The sequence below is a fragment of the Octopus bimaculoides genome, chromosome 6, assembly GCF_046866305.1.
Source record: "Octopus bimaculoides isolate indiv1 chromosome 6, ASM4686630v1, whole genome shotgun sequence".
Taxonomy (NCBI): Eukaryota; Metazoa; Mollusca; class Cephalopoda; order Octopoda; family Octopodidae; genus Octopus; species Octopus bimaculoides.
In genome coordinates, this window is record NC_142933.1 from 93,194,319 (window position 1) to 93,220,565 (window position 26,247).

The window sequence follows — 26,247 nt, forward strand, 5'->3', positions numbered from 1 at the left end:
GGAATTTCTAATCTACCTGTCTGTCTGTGTCTCAATTTCCTTTCCATCTCTTTTTATCTGCTCCCTCCCACCTATATACATTTTACATTTTATCAATGAAAAATCACTCTTCCTAACTTATATCAGTCAATCGAAGATCAATCCAAGTATATATAATATAAATATAAATATATATATATACATACATACTTGAGTGTGTGTGTGTGTATATACATATATATATATATATATATGTATGTATGTATGTTTGTATTTATGTATACCTGAGAGAATATATATAGTTGATAACTAGCCCCTTACACACACAAACATATTTATGCTTACGTACCTACATACATAATACCTCGTGTTAATAAATACATAATTCATATACGTACAATTCAAACACACACGCACACACAAACACATTTACAATATCTATCTATCTATCTATCTATCTATCTATCTATCTATCTATCTATCTATCTATCTATTTATCTCTCTACATACATACCTACATACATACATACATACATACATGCATACATACATACACATGCGTATGTTGATATATTAACATAAGTACCTATATGCATATGTATGTATATCTAAATATATCTATAACATATATCATTTATGTATATTAAAATATAAGGAACTTTTAACAGCCATAAGAACTTCGAGGAACTGGAAACATTTCGGAAATTGTATATTGTGAATATCAACTCAAAACATCAACGGATTAAAACGCGTGGATATCTCAGGGGATTTTAATCTTTATAATTGTCTATTTTTAAAAAGACATCATTTTGTTTTAATTCAAAATTTTTTTTTTTATTTACCTCTGTGAAGTATTATCCGAACACAGAACACTACTTTTTTGCACCAGTCTCTAAGAAACAGCTATATATAGAAGGTAAAGTTGAAATGAAAACCATCCACCTACAAAATCAAGATTTGCAATCCATACATGCACGTTAATTTATTTTACCTGGTAAATGATATATTATTATATGTAATTGAACAAATAATCCAGACGGTGGGTGTTGGCTTTTCTTTCAAACGATCCTTTATAAACATAAAGTAATATCATCCAGTATTTAACTGAGAAAACAGAAAAAATATCAACCAGAAAACAACAGCAACAAACTTTAAATGCAACCATTTTTGGCTGCTTTTTTTATGTTTTGAGTTCAAATCCTGTTGTGAATGAAACAAAATAATAAATACCAACAAGATAATGCAGTCGTTTTAGTTGACTTGTAATAAACGCCCCTTTTATTACCAAAAAAAGAAAAACAAGAGAGAAAAAAAAGCTGGCTTTTTGCCACAATAAGAAGTCCTTACCATATCTCTGCATTTTAAAAACTTTTTGGTGGATCACACGTAAGTACTACAACTACTATTAATATTAACAAGCAGAATAATATTATAATTCTGTCGATACTGTTACTGTTATTTAAACTTAAGTGAGACGTCACCGGTAGATCTATGATAAAAATATTCCAACCATAGCCATCTCGTCTTTTTTTAAATCTTTTTTTCAGGCACAGTATATTTAAGATTGTACCATCCAACGCGTCCATGTCTTTGTCTGTCTAACTGTCAGTCTGTCTGTCTCTTGTTTACAGACTGTAAGGTGAGATTTGAGTAAAATCTAGCTGCTACATCTAGCATGCTGACCGACCATATAATGCTTTCCATTGTCGGCTCGCATCGATGCTGTTTGTGTTGATTGCGCGTTTGTTTATTAAATGTCAAACGTCCAGTGCTGATTGAATCGGAAAATAATTAATGGTACGAAACAAGTAAAAAGCGTGTGAAATTGAGTGTGTGTGTGTGTGTGTGTGATACAGGAAAGCAGAACTCAAAACGGGCATATAATTTCATATCTATATATATATATATGTATGTATGTTTTTTATTTGTTTCAGTCATTTTGACTGCGGCCATGCTGGAACACCACTTCCAGTTGAACAAATCGACCCCAAGTCTTTTTAAGTCTAGTATTATTCTATCGGTCTTTTGCCGAACAGCTAAGTTACGGGGACGTAAACACATCAACATCGGTTGTCAAGCGATGGTTGGGGAACAAACACAGATACACAAACATATACGCACACGCGTATATGTTGTGTATATATATATATATATGTATATATATATATATATATATATATATATATATATATATATATATATATATATATATATATATATATATACGACGGGATTCTTTCAGTTTCCGTCTACCAAATCCACTCGCAAGGCTTCGGTCGGTCCGAGGCTATAGTAGAAGACACTTGCCCGAGGTGCCACGCAGTGGGACTGAACTCGGAATCATGTGGTTGGTAAGCGAGCTACTTACCTACCACACGACCACTCCTGCGCCTATGTATGTATTATTAATCGGCAGAAATATATTCTGAGTTACTCGAAGGCCGAGAGTTTCGTATACACACACACACACACACACACACGTGAAATGTTTTTATTTAGTGTTGGGCTCCTTTATAATCCGTCATAATAAACCAAACCGCACGGTATAAAAAGGATATTAACTAAACTGTTGTTGTTATTGTTTAGGTTCGAAGGCAAACCTAATTGAACAACACCTATAATCAAAGACGTTCCATCTGTCTTCTTCTTCTTCTTCTTCTTCTTCTTCTTCTTCTTCTTCTTCTTCTTCTTCTTCTTCTTCTTCTTCTTCTTCTTCTTCTTCTTCTTCTTCTTCTGTGGACTGAATGCATTATCTAAAAAAAAAACACCCCACCCCTGTGTTATGATGCGTCTTGACGGGGGGTTTGGCTATTTCTTGAAGGTAGGTCGAACGACCACCGAGAGGCTTCCTCGGCGTTGGTTTGTATTACTTATTAAGTGTCAATGTTTACTGGCAAGCCTTATCAGATTCCTAACACTACCCTAACTGGAATTGGGACGGTCACGAATCGAAAAAAGGCTGATAAAAAAAAAATTGTCTAAGACAATATGAACTAGCAGTGGTGTAAGTTGAAAGATGTATGATTTGACAGTATTGCCAATGAATAAAAACGAGTCGGCAAAACAATAAGTTGGTTTGGTTGAGTGTCTGGAAGTGAAGACAAATTGGGGTGTGGGGGTCTCTGAGAATTGTAACTTTTCTCCCCTTTTTGTTGCCAGGGCACAGGCATGACCCTGTGGTTAAGGATTTCGCGTTGGAACTCCATAGTTTTGGGAGTTATGTTGCACGGCACCTTGGGCAAGTAACTGCTACTATAGCCCCGATGTGACCACTGCTTTATGAGTGTCATTTGGTTGACAGAAACTGTGCGGAAGCCCGTCGTGTGTACATGTTTACGTGAAAAGCACTCAGTATACTCTGTGAAGTGGTTGGCGTTAGGAAGGGCATCCAGCCGTAGAAACCTTGCCAAAACAGAAAATCGGATCCTGGTGCAGTCTCCGGATTGCCTGGTCCAGTCAAACCGTCCAACTTACGTCAGCATGGAAAACAGTTGTTAAATGATGATAATACTGCTGATGATGATGATGGCACATATATATATATATATATATATATATATATATATATATATATATATATATATATATATATATATATATATGTATACATATATTTGGCAGGAGTGGCAACAAAAGAATGAGACCTCGATATTATGCAAATAGAGGAATGTATCTAAAAATATGTGACACTTATTCAGTAGCCATGATAAAACTCCGAGTTTCCGATGCCCGGAGTGAACTCTTCGGATCATGTCCACATGTGACCAAATATTTGCTACGTTTTTGGTCCCCCTGAGGCTATAATTATTTCGTATACTTAAAAAAAAAAAAGGTCTCCATAACGGTTTTTCAAATAGAATCTCCGGTAGTTGGATAACTGAAGAGATGGCCGGAGCGGAACACCGCCCGGGCATCGGAAACTCGGAGTTTTATCATGGCTACTGAATAAGTATCACATATTTTTACATATATATATATATATATATATATATATATATATATATATATATATATATATATATATATATTCACACACACACATACACATGTTTGTCTGTGTCTTTGTGTTTGTATACTTCTACCTCTTGACATAGCGCAATTCAGCAACGTAGTATGATAAACTAAGCTCCATACTTTGAGAAATAAGTACTAGGTCGATTTATTCAACTAAACTCTTTAAGGCGATACTCCTCAATATGTCAACCAGAGTAACGGATAAGGGGAACGATACAAAGACAGACATGAAGTGTGGGAACTTACACAGAAGGGAACGATTTCTTAGAAAATGTTTTTAAGGTGTATAAAAGTAAAAAGTAATGAATGCAAGTGTATATTGGTATACAGCATCAGAAAAACAAAGATGACGACAATGCAGTCCTCTTGATATAGAAGGACTTCTACGGTAATCAAGGAAGCTCCACCATCCAAGATCTCCCTGAACATCAGGAGCACGCAACCTCTCCATTTTTCTTTCACTCCGACTTAAGGCATATACTCAAAAGTGGTGCCATTCACTCTTGCCATTTTTACTACTTTCACCTATCTTTCAATAAATTCACTCGAGGACAGCGTCTCACTCTTCACCCTCACCTTGAAAAAAAATCGATGAGGGTTTTACCCAAGAGGAAAGTCTGGGTCTGTGTCCTCTCAGCCTCATCCATCACACGACCTCTTTCATTATAGCCATCAGACAAAGGAAAACTGCCTTCCTTACCCGTTTAAAGGTAGGCGGAAGAGTAAACGTCACCAAGGGCTCAACTGATAACTGTACCCATCCCACTCGTGACAACAGCTGTTCGACATGACCCTACAAGTCAGTTGTGACTGCAGAATTCATGTTAAACCAGTTGCGCTCCTCGGTAGCACTGCGGGGCCAAGGATTCCTGGAAATTATCCATAGTAGTCCTCGATCAGAAAGTCCTCTGGAGCACACACTTGCTGGCAGCAGATGGACCTCTTAACCAGCGGAAAGCGTCCTTTCCACAAGAAATTGAATGACAAACGCTCCAATCTGATCAGATAATAACTGGCACGACGGTCAGGCGGCAAACGATAACAGAAAAAATGCAGGCATTCGTCACCTCCGCCTGCCCTTTCAGGAACTACTTTCTGTCAGTTAATTTCTAACCAAGACTTGGCCATATTCGCCTCTTCGTCCCAGTTCCTATCCATCTGGATGTTGGGATCGAACCAGACGTCCAGCGTTCTACGACGCCGTCTGAGAGCACGGCTTGTCTCACTCCAGGTGCCCAACCTCAAGTCCACCGACTAGTGCGCGTTGATCATGGACTCTGTCACCATCTCGCATTCCCTTAGAATGGTGCCGACCGTCTTCATTTTGGTGGTGTCCAACACTATGATGGTGATGTTTTCCGAGTACGCCGACACAGCCCTTTCGGGCCCTAGTTCGAGACGGTTGTCTCCTCAACTGATCCAGTTTCCACAACAGATACAGTAAAAGCGAGAATGAGTAGCCCTGACGAATCGAGTGTGCGATGCGAAATGGTTCCGAGTGGTCGCGATTTACTTTGACCACTAAGCGGATACTGCTGTGCATTGTAGGGATCCAGCCTCCGAAAACGAGTCCGAACTCGACTGAATTTTGAATGGCTTTCAAGTAAAGCTTTCGACTGATCCAAATTGATTAGGGTCCCACCAAAGCCAGCTTGATTCCAGTCCTCTGTATGATGTATTGCATAAGGTGGAAATTGTTGTGGATGGATTGGATCGCGTACGTTTGCATTTCCCCGACCAAATCATCGACAACAAGCGCCAACTCTGTGATTAACAAAATTATGAGCTGAAGGTTACCTACCACATCCCCTTTGTTGGTATCCTTTTAAAGCAGCGATACCACTTCCCGGCTCACAGTTCTAAGAATTGTTCCATTCTGCTGCCTAGTTGCGGTAGACATCTGCCAAGAGGTCACCAAACAAATCTGGCATGAACTTATATAATTTGTAGAGTAGATCATCCAAACCGGGCTTTTTGCACCATGTGCGACAGCTCATCGCATCGTGAATTTTAGCAGCTGTTGTCAGTTTTTCACTGGACATTACATCTTCTGCAGTAGGTCCTCGAGTTAAGAACTAAAGTTTGTTACCGTCTCTGACCCATCGCCTGCCCCGTCCAGTCGGGCATAGTTCTTCTGGAAAGCCGTACACATCTGCTTGAAAGCAGATCAGTAGCACGCGCCCGTCCCGAACTGTCAAAGAACTGATTGTGGCTTGTTGCCACGTCGCGCCTCTCGCTCTCGAAATCATCAGACAACTTTTGTTCCCTCGTAATTAAGAACACGGGCTCTGACAGCGCAGCCTTTGTGTTTCAGTTCGAAGAAATGGTCAAAGATCTTCTCGCCACTAACAGGTCGGTCGCGATGCCTTACTAAACGTTCTCTTCTTGAGTACCGACGAATTCTCCCTTTTAATCTGTTTCTCTCTATTGCTAGCTCTTTGTTAAACGCTATCGATTCTGCTCTAATCGCTCTCTTCAGAGTGCCCCACTACCGATTGTTGACGATTGCTTACGTTAACTGCCGTTCAACAAGTTCACTAATCAAATACTTATTGTCTTTGTGTGCCAATAAGAACATGTTCAACTTCCATTAACTGGGACCCTGTCTATGGGTCCAATATAAGTCGACCGAGCAGATCATAACTCTGTGGTCTGTATTAGCCGACCAGTTTGAACTGTGGACATCTTACACTATTCCTATCCGTTGGCCTAACAAATATTCTGTCTAGGTATGATCTGGCAGTGATTGCTCTATGTCTACACTAGTACATCAGAGAAATCCAAGTCGGTACCTTCAGACAACTTGACATTTCTGAGCATATTTTTTAGGCTTTTTCATCCTCTTCTCTTATGCGCTAGTTTCACACAGTTCTTCCATGCATCTAAAATACAATTTCAGTCCCTCGCTAATAATAGTGGTGGGGACGTCCCCAGGAATGCCTCTAGATATCTGAAGAAATCTGGCCTCTAGTACCCGTTGGGACAAAAGTGGCCACGAGACTAAAGTCACGACATTGGCTGCCAGGACTACCAGCTTACCGTCTAGGCCTTAGTATCTTGCAACCCAAGGATTTCCCAAGTAACACTACTTTCCCGTCACACGAATCCATGCCCAATACTCACTTTACTCATTTCAGTACATATTGGTTTCAAATTTTAGCACAAGGCCAGCAATTTCTGAGAGTGGGGTAAGTCGATTACCTCGATTCCAGTACGTAACGGATACTTATTTTACAGACTCGTAGTTGTATGAAAAACCAAGTCGACTTCAGCGGAATTTGAACTCAGAACGTAAAGACGGACGAAATACTGCTAAGTACTTTGCCTAGCGCGATTCTGCCAACTAGTTGCCTTCATTTCAATACATATTTTCATAAATCTTATAATCTTCAAACGTGATGTAAGAAAAAAAAAAAAAGATCTTCCGTTGGTTTCCATGACGCGTATTCCAGTTTGTCGGTCAATGAGACTACCTATTCATGAATTATTATAGAAATTGACTGAGTATTCCACATACCCTTATAGCTTTAATGTAATACTGAAGCAAAACCCAGCTTGACACAGTGTGTGACAAAGCTAACCGTTTAAACTTCATTTACACAGTTCAGCTGATCGACTGTTACACATATTCTGTCCACTCACCAGCTAATGCAATCCAGAACTATGGTAGAATGCACAATACATTTGCACAATGTGCCGAGTTGTGGGGTCGAACATGACTGTCAAGCAAATTGCTAAATTATTCCGTTACTTTTCAAAAACATACTCCCATATTTTACACATCCGCAAATCGAGTCTTTTAAAACGTACCACCGTCACCAGTATAACTAAATAATTAGAGCTTATTCGTTCAAATATAATGATTTACTCCGGCGTTACTCAGAGATTGTTACCACGCCCAACCATTTATACGGCAACATTGGCGGGACAAATATCACGTGACGTTTCGTTCGACGGCACCAGTTAATTTTTTCAACTACACCCTTCTCACTTTGAAGATGAGGTTTATGAGGTTTTACTTGAAGAATGAGTGATATTTACCCACCCACTTTTTCTGTTTCTCTATCTCTATTCTCTCTCTCATACCTTGTACCTTGAGGGTAGGCTTTCACTAACTCTCTCTCTCGCTCTCTTTCCAGATGGAGAAGCTATGTACTCTCCTTTTTGGCAAGACACCTGTTCTTGTCCTCCTATCATACTTCGACATGTTTCAGTGCTATACCCGACCCAGTTGAGGGGGCCTTGTCTTGTGAATACTTGGTGACCTCACCAGTGCTAGTGCCAGGAAAAACGTACTAGTACACTCCTTAAAGTGATTGGCATTAGGAAGGGCGTCCAGGTGTAGAAACCATGCCAAAGCAGATATTGGCGTTCGGTGAAGCCCTCTGGCTCGTTAGTTCCCGTCGAACCGATCACGCCGTGTGTGTGTGTGTGTGTGTAAATATATATACACACATATATATGTTTATATATGTATGTATGTATGTATCTATGTATGTATCTATGTATGTATATATATGTATGTATATATATATATATATATATATATATATATATATATATATATATATATATATATATATATATATATATATATATATATATATATATATATATACACATATACATACATACATACATACACACACACACACACACACACATATATATGATACAACGAAAAACATGAAGACGAGGCAAAAAACAAACAAGGTGTATTAGGGTAATGCTAAAGAAAACTGGATGAAGTTTTTAACGTTTGAAGCCTATGATCTTCCACGGAAAACATGGATGAAGAGAGAAAAAAGCAAACGTGTCTGAATTAAAGTGTACCGCATGCTAAAATGACTGAAAGAGGGAAGAAATAGGTTTGGGGTGTGGGTGACCGGGGAGACAGCAGAGACCTGGCACAGGTGTGAAAGTAAGAGCGCGCGTGCGTGCTAACAAGTACGTGTATGTGTATGAAGCATTACGTACGTACTCTGTGTGTTTATGTGTGTGAGACTATCTGGCGTATGTTTGAGTGTGTGAAGATATGTCACCATCATCATCATCGTCGTCGTCATCGTCATCATCATCATCATCGTTTAACGTTCGTCTTCCATGCATATATGAATAGGACGGTTGACAGGAGCCGGCCAGGTAGAAGACTGCTCCAGGTTACTGTGTCTGTTTTGGCAGGGGTTTTTTTTTATACGGCTTGATGCCATTCCTAACACCAACCTCTCTGCAGAGTGAACTCGGTGCCTTTTACGTGGCACTAGCACCAAGTAACTCGCAAGACTGAGGAATTTTGAGAGGGGCAGGGGAATTTAAGGAGGGAAATTGCGTCAGAGGATAAAAAGTTAGAGTGTGACAGAGAGGCAGAAGTAGATGTCTTGCTATAAGGAAGGGGGGGCTCTGGGGGAGGTGATCCGGTGTCAAATGATGAAAGGTTAGAATGTGGGAGAGAAACAGAGAGGCAGAAACAGGTGTCTTGCTATGGAGGTGATAGATGGTTACCCAGCGATAGAGAGAGAGAGAGAGAGAGAGAGAAGAAGAGAGAGAGAAGAAAGAGAGAGAAAGAGAGAGAGTGAAAGAAAGAGAGAGGAAGAGAGAGAGAGGGAGGGACACTATTTTGTTTTGCAATCATAATCTACTGCCAAGTATATTAAAGGTTTATAAGTCAATAATGAATCCTACTTTGTGCTAGTGCGTTGTTTTTATTTTGAAGTGGGTCTCTACAGGTTTTTTTTTACAGAAATTAGAGCCAGTACTGAAAGTTACGACGTTTCGTATACGAATATGTCTATGTAAACAATGCGATCTACTATAGGCACAAGGCCGAAAATTTTGGGAGAGGGAGCTTGTTGATTAGATCGATCTTAGTGCTTCACTGGTACTTATTTTATAAACTCCGAAAGGATGAAAGGCAGAATCGACTTCGTCAGCACTTGAACTTAGAACGTAAATCCAGAAGAAATGCTGCTAAACATTTTATCCGGCTTATAATAGACGTATAGGTGGAGGCGCAATGGCCCAGTGGTTAGAGCAGCGGACTCGCGGTCATAGGATCGCGGTTTCGATTCCCAGACCGGGCGTTGTGAGTGTTTATTGAGCGAAAACACCTAAAGCTCCACGAGGTTCCGGCAGGCGATGGTGGCGAACCCTGCTGTATTCTTTCACCACAACTTTCTCGCACTCTTTTTTCTGTTGTACCTGTAATTCAAAGGGTCAGCCTTGTCACACTGTGTCACGCTGAATATCCCCGAGAACTACGTTAAGGGTACACGTGTCTGTGGAGTGCTCAGCCATTTGCACGTTAATTTCACGAGCAGGCTGTTCCGTTGATCGGATCAACTGGAACCCTCGACGTCGTAAGCGACGGAGTGCCAACAACAACAATAGACGTATAATAACGGTTTCAAATTTTCGGCACAAGGCCAGCAAGTTCGGGGGAGGGTGTGAGTCTATGATATCGACCCCAGTGTACAACTGGTACTTATTTTATCGACCCTGGAAGGATGAAAGGTAAAGTCGACCTTTGCAGAATTTGAACTCAGAACGTAAAGACGGACGAAATGCCGCTAAACATTTTGCTCAATGTGCTAACGAGTCTGCCAGCTCCCCGCCTTATTATAATAATAATAATAATAATAATAATAATAATAATAATAATAATAATGATGATGATGATGATGATGATGATGATGATGATGATGATGATGATGATGATGATGATGATGATGATGATGATGATCCTTTTTACTAAAGACACAAAGCCTGAACTTTTGGGAGAGGGCTACTCGTCGATTACATCGACCCCATTGCTTCACTGAACTTATCGACTACGAAAGGATGAAAGGCAAATTCGACCTCGGTGGAATTTGAACTCAGAACGTAAAGACGGACGAAATGCCGCTAAGCATTTTCTGGCCGTGGAATCAGTGAATTGTAGTTGGTAGATATTCTGTTTGAGAATCTGTTAAATTACCTAAAGGTAGATGCTGTCATAGAAGAACGTATGTCAAATAGATACGCAAGGTGACAAACAAGCGTAGCTAAAAGGTGGCATGTGTGTGTGTGTGATGGTGTTGCCTCTAGCCTCGTCTCCACCACCACCCTTAGCATTTTTATAGTGCTGTACTGTTGATGCGTATTACGACGTGCTTTTCGTAGATGGGTCGGCAAACTGAAGGTGCATCCCGGCAGTACAAACCATTGAGAAAAAAGTGTCATTTAAAGCTCGACAAGTTTGTATAGTTGTTGCTTCTTAGCCTCAGGCCAGCCCTCTTCGAATAGATTTATGTCCAAAATCGCTCTAACCTTCCACCATCTTGCATTTTTTGTCAGGTGTATCGAATGTGTCCTTGTATGTTTTTAAGATGGTAGAATGTAATTTGAAGATTTGGTTGCTATTCCTAGCAAGGCAAGCGTCTATGTGGAGGGTCTATCGTTAGCTCGAGTTGCTTTAGTTCTCTGTTGGAGTTGGTAAGAGGACTTGAGAAATCTGAAGGAAAGGAAAGAAAAAAAGAGAAATCGGTCTGTCTGTATGTCTGTTTGTGTGTGTGTGTCCTCATTTCTCTCGCTTTATCTGCGTTTATGCTGTGCACCTGTCTTAGCTGTGACGCATGCGCTTATATTCGAACGATGAAGTGAATATATGAGAAAACTAAAGACCAAAATAATTAAAACAAAAAAAAAAAAGAAAAATCCATGAAATTAAATTCTCTAATGCAAGTGAAAAGCCAATAAAAATAATGAAATGGAATATGTAGCTTAGGGATGCAACGCTAAGGTTATAGAGCTGGTTCGATACCACCCTATATAGCCTTTGAATGGTTTTAACGGAGTTCAGGCTGCTGTAAGCATTTGAACCAATTTCAGTTCTATCTAATGTTGGCTGACTGTTAATGATCGAAGCAGTGCTTACACCACAGTGCAGTGGTTAAAATAAACGCACAAACAACATATTCTAGTCACAAACAAGAACAAACACGTGACGACGTATACATCCATACGTCAAAATTCAAATTCCAGTAACGTCTATTGGATCAATCACCTAGATCTAACTTCTATAAAGGGGCTGCAACATATGCCAACACATGCAGTGACTTCAACTCATTAACGTGTCGAAAACTTTGAGCTGGCAGAATCGTTGGCACGCCGGGAAAAATGCTTAGCGGTATTTCGTCTGTTTTTACGTTCTGAGTTCAAATCCCGCTGATGTCAACATTACCTTTCATCCTTTTGGGGTCGATAAAATGAGTAACAGTGGAGCACTGGGGTTGATGCAATCGCCCTATCTCCTACCCCGAAATACTGGCCTTGTGCCAAATTAGGCGCAGGAGTGGCTGTGTGGTAAGTAGCTTGCTTACAGCCACATGGTCCCGGGTTCAGTCCCACTGCGTGGCACCTTGGGCGAGTGTCTTCTACTATAGCCTCGGGCCGACCAAAGCCTTGCGAGTGGATTTGGTAGATGGAAACTGGAAGAAGCCCATCGTATATGCTGGTATATGTTTATGTCCCCGTAAGCTAGCGGTTCGGCAAAAGAGCCCGATAGAATAAATACTAGGCTTCCAAAGAATAAGTCCTGGGATCGATTTGCTCGACTATAAAAGAGTAAAAAAAGGTTTAGTGTTTCAAACAAACTGCGAGGAACACATACGAAAATGAAGAGAAATTCATAGAAACGAGACTGAAACAGTCTTGGTACAAGTCGTGCAGTGTACATACATACATACAAACATTGATGTTGGCACTCCGTCGATTACGACGACGAGGGTTCCAGTTGATCCGATCAACAGAACAGCCTGCTTGTGAAATTAACGTGCAAGTGGCTGAGCACTCCACAGACACGTGTACCCTTAACGTAGTTCTCGGGGGAGATTCAGCGTGACACAGAGTGTGACAAGGCTGGCCCTTTGAAATACAGGTACAACAGAAGCAGGAAGAAAGGGTGAGAGAGTACAGCAGGGTTCGCCACCATCCCCTGCCGGAGCCTCGTGGAACTTTAGGTGTTTTCGCTCAATAAACACTCACAACGCCCGGTCTGGGAATCGAAACCGCGATCCTACGACCACGAGTCCGCTGCCCTAACCACTGGGCCATTGCGCCTCCACTGTAGCGTACAAAACATCTAAAAACAAAAGCTGTTAACTCTAATTTTGTGTATATGTGTGTGGGTGGGTTTGTGTGTGTGCATGTGTGTACACCAACACATATACATACATATATAGCAATACAAATATATATGTATAGGCGCAGGAGTGGCTGTGTGTAAGAAGCTTGCTTCACAACCACATGGTTCCGGGTTCAGTCCCACTGCATGGCACCTTGGGCAAGTGTCTTCTACTATAGCCTCGGGCCGACCAAAGCCTCGCGAGTGGAATTGGTAGACGGAAACTGAGAGAAGCTTGTCGTGTATATATGTATGTATTTGTGTATCTAAGTTTGTTCCCCAACCATCGCTTGAAAACCGATGTTGGTGTGTTTACGTTCCCGAACTTAGTGGTTCGGCAAAAGAGACCAATAGAATAAGTACTAGGCTTACAAGGCTGGGGGTGAATTTGTTCGACTAAAGTTGGTGCTCCAGCATGACCGCAGTCAAATGATTGAAACAAGAATAAAAGTAAAAGAATGTATAGATAGATATATACATGTATAAGGTAGATACATACGTATGCATACATATATATGTGTGTGTATGTATATATCTATCTTATACATGTATAAAAATATATACCCTTACACACATATTTCAAATACAAGGGAGTTTTGATAAAGTAAGAGAAGTGCGAGCAGATGGAGAGAAAAGTCGCGAAGTTGGAGGAAATAATAAGAGTGAAGATGTCGGAGAAATGTACTGAGAAATGCATTTTGATACACGAGGAAAACTACTGGGAGTACATAAAAGAACTTGGTGAAAATATAACAACGAAACGGGTATGATTAGAACTGATTATTTGCAGTTGATAAGGACGGAAGTAACAGTGGTTAATGGGAGAAAAGTAACGCGAGTGTTTCAATTTTTTGACTTGCAAAACCGTTATAATGTCTACATGATGTTGAACGTAAAAGTGAAAAAACTGGATAAATGTAACCACCCGACTTCGGGGTTCGAGTGGACATTGCGCCTCATTTTTTCTTTTTTCATTTTTGCATATTATCATTTTATTTTAATTTTTCTTCTACTATTATCATTCGCTTTTGTAATTTTTAGTTCCCCGATTTTATGTTTGTTGCGTTTTGTACCGTCTTTATGTTTTGTGATGTCTTAAAAATTCTTTGTATAGCCCTTTTTGGGTAATAAAGAAATAGGTATTTCGTCTGCCGCTACGTTCTGAGTTCAAATTCCGCCGAGGTCGACTTTGCCTTTCATCCTTTCGGGGTCGATTAAATAAGTACCAGTTACGCACTGGGGGTCAATGTAATCGACTTAATCCCTTTGTCTGTCCTTGTTTGTCCCCGCTATGTTTAGCCCCTTGTAGGCAATAAAGAAATAAATATTTTTTTACCCATAGCATTTGTTTATAATACTCTTACTAATGGAATATACATCCAGTACTCAAACTAATGGAATAATTATCCAGTACTCGTACTAATTGACTTTGTATCAAATACTTTTACTAATAGTGTTACAGCCAATACTCTTACTGATATGATCGTATGCAAATACTCTCATTAATGGTAACTGCATCCCGTACTTTTACCAGTAAAATGTATATCCAAAACTCTTACTGTTGGCCTTTATATGCAACATTCTTACTGACGTGATTGTTTCCAATAGTTTTACTAATGTGACTGTATGCAATACTCTTATTAAATTGTTTCTGTAACCAATAATGGAGATAGTTACCTATACTCTCATTAATTGGATATGTATTCAATCCTCTTACTAGCGGTCTTCATATCCGACTAATGCAGTATGTATCCAATACTTTTACAAACGTCACCATTATAAAACGGATGACACTAGGGGAGAGAAAAAAAACCGACTTAGCTAATTCTATATTTTCTTCTTCAATCATTGCATTTGTAAAAAAAAAAAAAAAAAAAAAAAGAAAAAGAAGAAAAAAAAAGCCTTATGTTTAATTTCCTTGAGATAATTTATAACATAAACGTTGAGATATCAGCTAGCAAGTAGAATGCAGTCGAACTTGTTTCATTGTTACGTGAGATTACTTTGAAAGAAGAGAGAGGGAGAGAGAAAATTCAAGCTGTGATAGTTAAACTGTTAGAAGGTACTAAACTTTTGGTTTATAGTTAACTGACGGTTCAGAATAAATCAGCTATAATTATAAATAACACAAGACGGATTGTCGTTACTGCACAGGAGTGGGTCCGAATATTCAATCTGGTTCTACATATAGCAAATTGCCTAAGCTACTACCCCAAAATGAGAAAATATTTTGTAATAAATCCCACACTCGGTAAGTGAAACGATTTGTTTTTTTTTTTTTATAATGATTTTATGGAGAATGTTTCTCTTGTAGGCTGAGTGCGGGAGAGACTCTATCGAAAGCATTCACTTCTCTCTCGATTCTCTCTATTTCCTTGTGTGACTTCGTGAATCTGTGTGTGTGTTTATGTGTGCGTGCGTGTCTCTGTGTGTGTGCATGCACGTGTGTGTGTGTGTGTGTGTGTGTGTGTGCGCGCGCGCGCACGCGCGCGCGCATGTATGTGTTTGTGTGTGTGAGTATGTATCTATCTCTCTACTTGTTTTCCTCTTCTCTCTCTCCCTCTCTCTCTCCACACACACGCACACACATACACTCAATGTATGTACGTATGTATATATTATTTAAACTGAGTTACTTTCTAACTCGACTTGAGTTTCACGCCACACCGATCGTCAGGCGTGAAATTTGAGCCACGAGAAAGGAATTGAAGTATAAATAAAAAATGGACTTTACAACATAATCTTAAATGCTCTCTTCATTCGCCGACAAAAGCAACCTTGGAACATATTACGCGCGTTTGTGTATGAGTATACGTGTGTGTGTGAAGAGAAAAACAGAAATTTATTAAGGGCGGTGAATGTACAGTATAGTTAGCGTCACACAAAATACTTTGTGGTATTTCTTCCGGCCCTTCACATTTCGAGTTCGAAAACCACCAAAGTTAACTTTCTCTTTCATCCCTTCTGCTCAAAATCGTTGACCTTGTGCTTAAATTAGAAACAATTATTTTTCCTTTTATTTACATATTGTGTTTATTGATTCTTTTTCGAAGCTAAATCTTCCCTCCGTAACTGCTCCTGGTTTCTCGTTCCTCGGATGTTCAAGAGCAATTGTTGCAGGGTTTGAATTCTTAACAGGGACACCAGTCATATATTTTATCTTCTTTAATAGTGTTGTCCGAGCTGTGCTTGTTGTTTCGTCGTAGGACAGCCATGATTTTTTTTCTTTTCTGGATATCGCTATATCTCCCAATTCTCTTTAAATCCGCTTTTCTTCAGAGCACCATTATAACGGAGTACAACTTAATGCAGTGATAATTTCACGTTTATCGGAGGACACACACACACACACACACACACACACACACACACACACACACACACACACACACACACACAGTAACTCTTGTGTGTATACTTGGATATCTAGCTCCAATTGTTTATTGTGGTTGACTCTATCAAATTGCTCTTGGAACAAGAAATGCAGAGCTTGCAAATACCCACAATGGGGAAACTACGTGGGGGGGACAGATGATATAAAACAGGTGTTTATCATAATTTCTCCTATATTTGCTATTATACACACGCACACACACATACATACACACACACACACACACACACACACACACACACACACACTGGGTGCCCGGGCTAAATTTGACTGTTTTGCATAAAAAGAAACAATATCCCATTCATAGACAAAAGTATTTTTTTAAATCAAAAAGTATCAACTAGATTATGGCTGAGAGATAACAGTTTATTCAAAGTAGCCATCCTCAACTTACATCACAGCCTCGAGACGGCTCCAGAATCTGGTGCATGCGTTCCTCATTATATGCCTTGGAAGATCTTCGAACAACTCCTTGATCTTGGCCACCACCTTGATCTTGTTACAGGCAGAGTGGTTGGTGTTTTTTCTCAACTGCGCCCACATATAGTAATTCATGGAATTACAATCGAGGGGATTAGTCAGAAATTGAGGCTGGTCAAGTTGTAGAAATTGTCTGACAACCATTTCTGACTGCTTCCGAAAGCATAGCAAGGAGCCGAATCCTGCTGGCACACCCGCATAGTCTTCCAGCAGCAACCCTCTCCAGCTAGAGCTGACCAAGCTCAGCACCGTTAGCTAATGAAACATCCGTCATTTATCACACAGCTCTTGCTGTTTACAACGGTGAACCATCACACCCTATGGTCCCCACTACATGCTGTAATGGGCCATTGAGTGTTAAGTGTGTCTTAGCTAGAGACAGCGAAGCGCCAGTGACAAGGTATGAAACGCCTACATGTTGGCTGCTTATCTGCTAGTGTATTGACTCGACCATCAGCTGCTCCGGATAACGATCTCCTCTTATTTTAATATTTATGAAATTTATCTCCGTCAGTTTTGTTTTATCTGTTAGGGCATCGTTTTCGTTCATCTACCCCAGTAATACAAGATGGTTTCACTGAAAACACAAACACATGCACAAAAGGAATAAGCATCACGCTACAATATTAGCTAGGTCAGTTAGTTTGTTAGTTGTTTGATTTCAAGAAGTGTATTGACGACAAGAAAATCGATTCTTTTCTCCAAAGACGTCTGATTAATTTCTAAGTTCACAGTTACATTTTCAAATGACAATCTGTTTCAAATTACACATTTTTATTCTTGGATTTGATATGTAAGCAGTTATAATTTAATCTCGCTTCATATGCGTAATCTATAAATCCAAAATTGGTCATCTTTAAAGCTTTAAGTGGCTGATATTTTTTAAATATGCTGATATATATGGATGTTAATGAATTCGTACGTGTTTAAAAGATATTAGAAAAAATGACGAGAGGTCAAGGGTAGACAATGATTGTAGGAAAAGAATGTGGGCAGAATTTCAGAAGCTGACGTTTAGAAAACAGCGTGCAGAGCAATTGACAAAGTGTCTAAGTGGGGTAATATTGCAAGTATGGAAGATGAAAGGAGAAGAAGTGACGGCGTCAACTGCATCTAGGCGTAAGTGTATGCAACTTGTTAGAACTGAAAAAAAAAAAAGATGATATAACAGTGATTGGAAAAGCAGAATAAGGCAATACTTCTGCAGGCTTGGGGTTGGAATGAATTAATGAGTTGCAAGTTAGTCGGAGAGTTTTTCCTTTGGATGCAGTTTAAAATTTTTGTGTGTGTTAGTAACAGCATTTTCCTAGATGTGGGCTCAGTATTCCATCCTGGGTTTCACTCGATCCTCGTGAAGTATTAACAATTGTTGTGAGCTGAAGTACTTTTTGACCTTAAAGAGCGAGGAGGTTCAATTTTAGAAATACAGGTTTTGTTATGTCATGAATGAGAAAGATCGTGATTGTGAAGCCTAGCATATGTAGTGAGTTTTGAGAGTTGAATTTGCCAATCAAACATTAGTATCAAACATAAGCTGTATATATAACCATATATATTTATCAATTTCTATTGCTATACGTTATATTCTAATAATTACTGATATTTTATATTTTATATTTTATATATTATATATGTAAGGCATGACATGTCATATATCTATGTATATTGTTATAATTCTCCTTTTACTAAATAAATAAATAGATATGACATAATATAATGTCGATAAGTTGACGAATACCACCTATTGATCCGCTCCATTTTCTTATTGCTCTCTCTCTCTCTCTCTCTCTCTCTCTCTCTCTATATATATATATATATATATATATAGTTTAAAAAAACAATAACAAAAAAACAAAAAACAACAAAGTGAGGACGTGATATGGATAGTATTATTGGACGCTCAGGAAAGGAAAGAGAGAGATGCATATGTGGACACAGGACGTTATGAAACGTGTACAGCAAAAAAAAAAACGAAATACGAGTATATGGAATATGAACTATTTCGAACAACGAAAGACACAAATGGAAAACAAGACAAACAACATAAAGAACGACCCTTCATCAGTTGTTTCGAAATACGAGAGTAGAAAAACAGCCAACAACTGATGAAGGGTCGTTCTTTATGTTGTTTGTCTTGTTTTCCTTTTGTGTCTTTCGTTATTCGAAAAAAATAGTTCATATTCCACGTACTCGTACTTCGTATTTTTTTTTTTTTTTTGTTATACATGTTTCGTGACGTCCTGTGCCCACATACGCATATATATATATAAAATGACTAGTCGCAATTTAAAACCAAAGGCTACGAGTACAATCGTCACTAAAAGTGACTAAGGGTACAAGTCATCACCAGCATTACTAGAAATAAGAGTCAAAGAAACTCTTAGCCATGAACAGAGCATTTTCTGTTCAAAGAGCACTATCTATTTATTTCGTTGGACCTAATAAATTTCTATTCACAACTGTGTTGTAAACATTAAGTGCACGAATAATCATCTGGTTAGGGAAATGTCTTGTATTAAATCCTCCACTTGATTAATAACTCGTGAAATTTTGCTGACGAAAACTGTGCGGAAGCCCATTTATGTATATATATATATATATATATATATATATATATATATATATATATAGCTGAAACACACACACACATTATGTGCGTATATCTATTTTCGGTTACCCCTATGTCAATTTCCGTCCCTTTATGTCAGAAAGTCGACATAGCTATTCGACAGACAGGGTTCGGTAAAATAACCATCAGTCTAAAATAAGATGCTAAGTTTGATGGTTTCGACCGAAACCCTTCCGAAGGCAACGCCTAAGCATGGCCGCTGTTCAGTGACAGAAGTTAAGGGAATTATTTATTCTTTCTTGTATCGGAAATTTACAATTTGTTAAAAAGTCAAAGGAAGTAACTTCTAAATTTGGGCGTGATTTTTGTTAAGTCTCCTAAGTGCCGTCAACCATTTCATTTTATTATATAATATGAAGAAATTAAATTAATTAGAGTCGTGACACTTTCTGCTTTCAAATCATACCGCAGTCGACTTAGAATTTTTATTTCTATGAAGCCGATAAAATATATCAATCGTGTATGAGAGAAGCATGATTTAATCGATTTTATCACATCCCAAAAATTTTATCCCTTGTGTCTACGACAGAAATCAATACTGGAAGAATCGTTACCGCCCAGGGGAAAAATACTTAGAGGCATTTCTTCCGACTTTGTTTTGAGTTCAAATTCCACCTTGGTCGAATTTGCTTTTCATCTTTTTTGCTTTCGATAAAATAAGTACCAGTTGAATACTGGGGTCGATGTAATCGCCTTATCCCCTCCACCGGAGCTGCTGGCCTTATAACAAAATTTGAAATCGATATTCAACATTTGTAAGCGCCAAATTAGAGACTGAAAAAGATGGATTCATCAGAATGACTCCCTTCTCTGTATCAAACTGATGGTATATTTCTTGCTTATCGTATATTCTTCAGATATTTATCACTTATCACTTGCTCATCAGTCATTTGTTACCTATCTCTTGTTTATCAAATTGCTTATCAGTGTTTTTTTCTTTTTTTTTTGATGTTACATATCAGTTTTTGATAAGTTATCAATTGCCTATCAGTTTTTGAGTTTTGTTTTTAAAATGAACTGTTTATCAGTTATAGGTTAATTTATTAGTCAATTATCACTTGATTGCCAGATTTTAATTATTGATTCATCAGTTATTTATTAAGTACTTATTGGTTATTTATATGTTGCTTATCAGTTATTTATCAGTTGTGTATGTTGATTATTAGTTATCAGTTTTTAATCAGCGATTTATGAGTTATCCATCTATCTATCCATTTTTCTCCCTCCTGTATTCCTGGGAGGGTCGTGGTCGTCACGTCCTCAGGCACTTCTTCCATAGGGTCCTATGATTAAACTTGCCTGCTGGATTTTCACGTATGACCTACTGAGACTAACAAACTAACTGACCAAGCTATTATCGCATGGTGGTGCTTATTCCTTTTGTGCATGTGTTTGTGTTTTCAGTGAAACCATCTTGTAATAACTGGAGTAAAATGAACGAAAAAGATGCCCTAATGAACAAAACAAAGTTATCCTGTCATCTTCTTCTTGGTCTACACCTAGATCTCCTGCCAGCTAGCTTGGTTTGAAGAATCTGTCTTGAAAACCTTTCCTGCGACATTCTAATCAAACGTCCGCAGTATCAGAGATGTGATTTTTTTAATGTAGAGAAGTAGCGGCTCGACCCAGAGAGATGAGATACTCTGATTTCCGATCTACGCACCTTATCAGATAACGTTACTACGGAGGTTCTTCGGAGGAACCCTATTTCAACTGTTTTTATTCGCGATTGTACTCTTTCGGTCGTTACTCAACATTCATGACCATAGGTAAGAATAGGTACGAAAACCGAATTGAAAATAGCAAGTTTGGCTTTTTTTTTTTTTTACCAACCTCTTCTCTTCAGAGGATCGAATGCTGATCGAATTAGTGAGCTAGCACCCACAATTCTAGCATCCAACTCAACCTCCTGCTTTCCGCCGCTCGTGAATATAGCTCCGAGGTACTTAAACTTTTTCAATTGTCTCAATGATGTTCCACTAACATGTAGAGTGCGCTGGGGAAACTTTCTTGAGGAGACTAACACCTCTGTCTTCGCAACACTTATTCTCGTCCTTGCCTTGCAGCATTTGGCAATGAACCCATTCAGTACATGCTGGAGATTACCTTCTCTTTGTCGGTTATTTATCAGTTTCTCTTTTTTTAATAACTTTTCGGGTAATTCGCAATTGTTTATCAGTTTTTTAAAGTTATATTTCAGTTTATTTATCTGTTATTTAACACTTGATTATCAATTACATAACAGTTGTTTATTAATTAATTCTTATTTACCAGTTCTTTATCAGATGTTTAGTTCTTGTTTATCAATTTATCAATTTTTATCAACTGAACATAATACAGAGTGTACTGATATCAAGTCGCTGGTAGTGAGATGTTTCCAAATGTCACAAGCCCAAACACAACTCTTTTTGAATCAGTTTGGGGTCCGTAGTTATGCGAGCTGCCTAGCGACCTCACTAATGGCACTAGTGGCACTAGTGACACGAAAAATGCACCTAGTATACTCTGTAAAGGGTTGGTCTTAGAGAGGGCATCCAGCTGTAGAAACTGTACAAAATCAGACACTGGAGCACGATGCAATCCTTAGATCCGTGGGATCCTATTAAACCTTCCAATTCGTGTCAGCATGAAAAAATAGATGTTAAATGATGATGATGATGATGGTGGTGGTGGTGGTGGTGAATTGTAAATAGGAACCACGAGTAGTTGAGGGTTAACTGTTTGCTACACAACATACACTTTATATAAGAGATGGTCGTTAAATTACAGTGTTGATTTCAGTACGTATAACCTAGGGAGTGTTGGGTTTATTAGTCTAAAAAATTTTTTGATACACAACATAAATAGGAAGGATGTCTTTTGTGGTGATCTTGCAACCGGTGTATGTAGGGGGCAATAAGGTGTGTAAAGTGGTGAATAAGAAACAGGCCTATAAAAAAGATCCAGAGAACTGATGATGATCAATCTTGCCCGTCCATGTTCAGAATTCAAATTCTGTCGAAATCGACTTTACTTTTCACTAACTCGAGGTCGATATTATAAATGCCTGTTATATTGCAGTCGATCGAATCCCTATTATTCTCTCCTACATAATAATCCCGTACCTAAGAAAGAAATGAATAAAACAGGCTATAGTAATACATGCTGATCTCGAAGCAAGTACTTCAGAGATATCGAAAACTCTTTTCCTACACGTCACATAAAATGTTATATACTTCACTCCGGAGTTACACTGATGGACATCCGAGTGTTATATTATTACACATGAATGATTGAAGATTTTCATAAAAATGGAAGATAAAATTTAACATGTTCAGGCTTGTTTTATGGAAGTTCATTTTATGCTGTTTATCTTATTTAGGTCGATGGCGTCATATATATATATATATATATATATATATATATATATATATATATATATATATATATATATATATATATCCTAAATTCTATTTCCACGAGCATTATAATGTAGATATCAGCTTCTAGACCAACGGTAACGTCGTTTAGAAAGAAAATCTTTTCTGAAAGACACCATCTTTACCCCAAGAAGCGAAAATCAATATATCTGTTCTCTAGGAGACTCAATCGATTTATTGCAATTCACGAATATAACCGGCATTATAAGTCTTAACCGACATGACTCAAGCTCTGCATCGATTATACAAGCTAGATTCCATATATTCATAATGGATTGCCCATTGAACGCTGAAATCGTTTACAGCAACTTCCTCAAATAGAAATATTTTGTAAAGGACTTGTGCAGACATGTTGGACGAAAGGGTTTTGCCTACATTCGAGACTATGACTTGACTTGAGATATGTTCAGCATTGTGGCCAGCACTAACAGAATGTGGGGAGTACAAGCAAATCCGATAAAAAAACATGTCAATCAGAAAAGGAAACACAATGGCATAATACAAACTGACTGACTTACTGAATGACTAAAACCCGTGTATGGTTGGATAGGTGTGTGTGTGCGTGTATGAAGGGGTTGTATTTCGCGATTGTAGGCAAGTAGCCAGTAGGGCTCTCGGCTGAAGAGTTTTAATTTTCTGTCATATCGAGTGGTGTTTGTTTGTATTGAGTGACCCTGTGGCTGTTGTTGTTGTGTTTAGCCCCAGGTCAGTTCTGCGATTCAGCTGACCCATAATCAAAGGTGCTTCAGCAACGTACAACTAGCAAATGTTTTCAGGTACAAGCGCATGTCCCACATCCACTTTTTTTTTATAAAGATGGTAAAGCGTTATTTGAAATGGAGTTAGCTATGATTTCCAGCAAATAATACGACCGGGTAGAAGCAAGCAGTCTCGTTGGCTCGTGTGAGGTTCTGTCGTTTCTTAGTTATGGTGGAAATGGCAGTAGGTACAAGATGGCGGAAACAAGTACTGCTGCTGCTGATAATAGTTGTGGCGATGTCAGTGACGATGATGATGTCAGTGGTAATAGTTATGGCGGCGTTGACGACAGCAGTGGTGGTGGTGGTAGCAGCGGTGGTGGTGGTAGCAGCGGTAGTGGTGGTAGCAGTGGTAGTGGTGGTAGCAGTGGTGGTGGTGGTAGCAATGGTAGTGGTGGTGGTAGCAGTGGTAGTGGTGGTGGTAGCAGTGGTAGTGGTGGTGGTAGCAGTGGTAGTGGTGGTGGTAGCAGTGGAGAGCAGAATGACACGATTCTGTATTAAAACCTACTTTTGCTGCAGTTATAGTGGCTTTTGTCATGGCTGTCTGTCATGATCTGTTTGATTGATTTATAGATATACCGATTAGCTGGTGATGAAAAAAGGAAAAAAAAATCATTTGTTTTGAAATGTGGATGCCTTTAAATATTATTTGTATAATACGACATGGAAACTGGAACAGGACTCTCTCTCTCTCTCTCTCTTTCTTTTTCTCTTCACTTTTTTTTTCTCACGGACACTTATACACGCTCATAGATGTACAAATAATCTATCTACCAATCCATACACACAAACACACAAACACTCACTCACTCATACACACATATTTATATACACACGCATATATATATATATATATATATATATATATATATATGCACATACACATGTATATGTACACACGCATATATGTTTACGCGCACACTCACGTATGTATGTATGTATGTATGTCTACTAATGTGTAAAACCCGAGGAAACTGGTGTTGGTCTATGTTGGCAGAAATTATACAATGAAGTTTAATTCAGTGTGTGTGTGTGTGTGTGTGTGTGTGTGTGTGTGCTCGCGCGTGCGTATGATAGATTGACATCTTACAGCGTTGGTTGCCTTAGCCACAGTGTTATTGAACGATAGTGGAATTATGTGGAGATTGGTCTGCTTGTATCATTTTGAGGGTATACAATTCTTTTCAGCGCTCAAACTATTAGGGAAATGTTTAAACTGCCTATTAATTTCTTAGATCTGTTATGGACCCTAGGATACATAAGGCCGGAGCTTAACCCAGTTTTTACGGCGCCTAAGTAATTGAGATTACAACACTCATCTCTTGAACTAGCTAATGATGGGACTTATTACAGCCAACTGGACTGGGGCAACATGAAATAAAGTGCTTTGATCAAACATCGAAACCATAATCTTACGATCGTGGGTGCAACACTTTAACCACGAGGCCACGCGCCTTCACTACTGACGGAAAGGCAAAATGAAATTTACATCTGTATAATTTTTTAATTTTTTTTTATACTTCATCATATTGTTAGACCGCGTGGCTTAGTGTTTAGGTAATTCGGTTCACGATTATAAGGTCGTGGGCTCGATTCCCGGCGACACGTTGTGTCCTTGAGCAAGACACTTTATTTCATGTTGCTCCAGTCCACTTAGCCAGCAAAGGTGTGTAGTACATGTATTTCAAAGGGCCAGCCTTGTAGCCTTGTCACATTTTATGTCACACTGTATCTCCTTGAGAACTACGTTAAGAATACGCGTGTCTGTGACATGCTCAACCACTTGCATGTTAATTTCACGTGTTTCACGTGCATGTTGTTCCATTGGTTGGATCAAATGGAAGCCTCGTCGTCGTGACCGTTCACTTTGAGAGGACCCCTCATGTGAATTCGTGATGCATAAAAGCACTCATACTTTTTATATCGTCGACAGACGAGAACCGCAAGGCATATTTTTGTAACGCTCTAGAGATTCCGCCAATCAACAACCGTCTTGTACGGAATCCCTTTTATCTTTCTTTTACTTGTTCCGGTCATTGAAATGCAGACATATTGGTTTTTAGTTGAAGAAGCCAACCCCTGCACTTAAAATTTCAAGAACGATTCCTATTCAATCAGCGTCTGTAGCCTAACCGCTAAGTTATGAGGTCGTAAACAACCGAATACCAGTCGTCAAGTGGTGGTGGTGGTGGTGGTGGTGGTGGGACTCAGAGACAAAGACACACACACACATAATGAGCTTTTATACAGTTTCCGCCTACCAATTTATCTTACAAAGCACTTTCCCTACTAGGTACAACACAGTGGAAGTCAGCCTCCGAAACCACATGGTTGCAAAGTGAGCTTCTTAACCAGACGGCTATGTCTGCACCTATAATAAAACGGGATTAAAACATTTTCTTTTTACTTGCATT

At 38.9% G+C, this 26,247-nt stretch overlaps 1 protein-coding gene across 2 annotated transcripts in view; it reads left to right on the forward strand.

The window, feature by feature from the left end:
- Positions 1–595: 595 nt before the first annotated feature.
- Positions 596–26,247, forward strand: part of LOC106880735 (forkhead box protein J1-B) — a 179,384-nt gene continuing 153,732 nt past the window's right edge. Inside the window, exon 1 of one of the 2 annotated variants that reach the window (XM_052968662.2) lies at positions 596–1,365. The gene's annotated coding sequence lies outside the window, so the exon portion shown is untranslated. Of the gene's footprint in view, positions 1,366–15,181; positions 15,405–26,247 lie in introns of those variants that run through there. The other variant, XM_052968663.2, reaches the window with a different exon arrangement.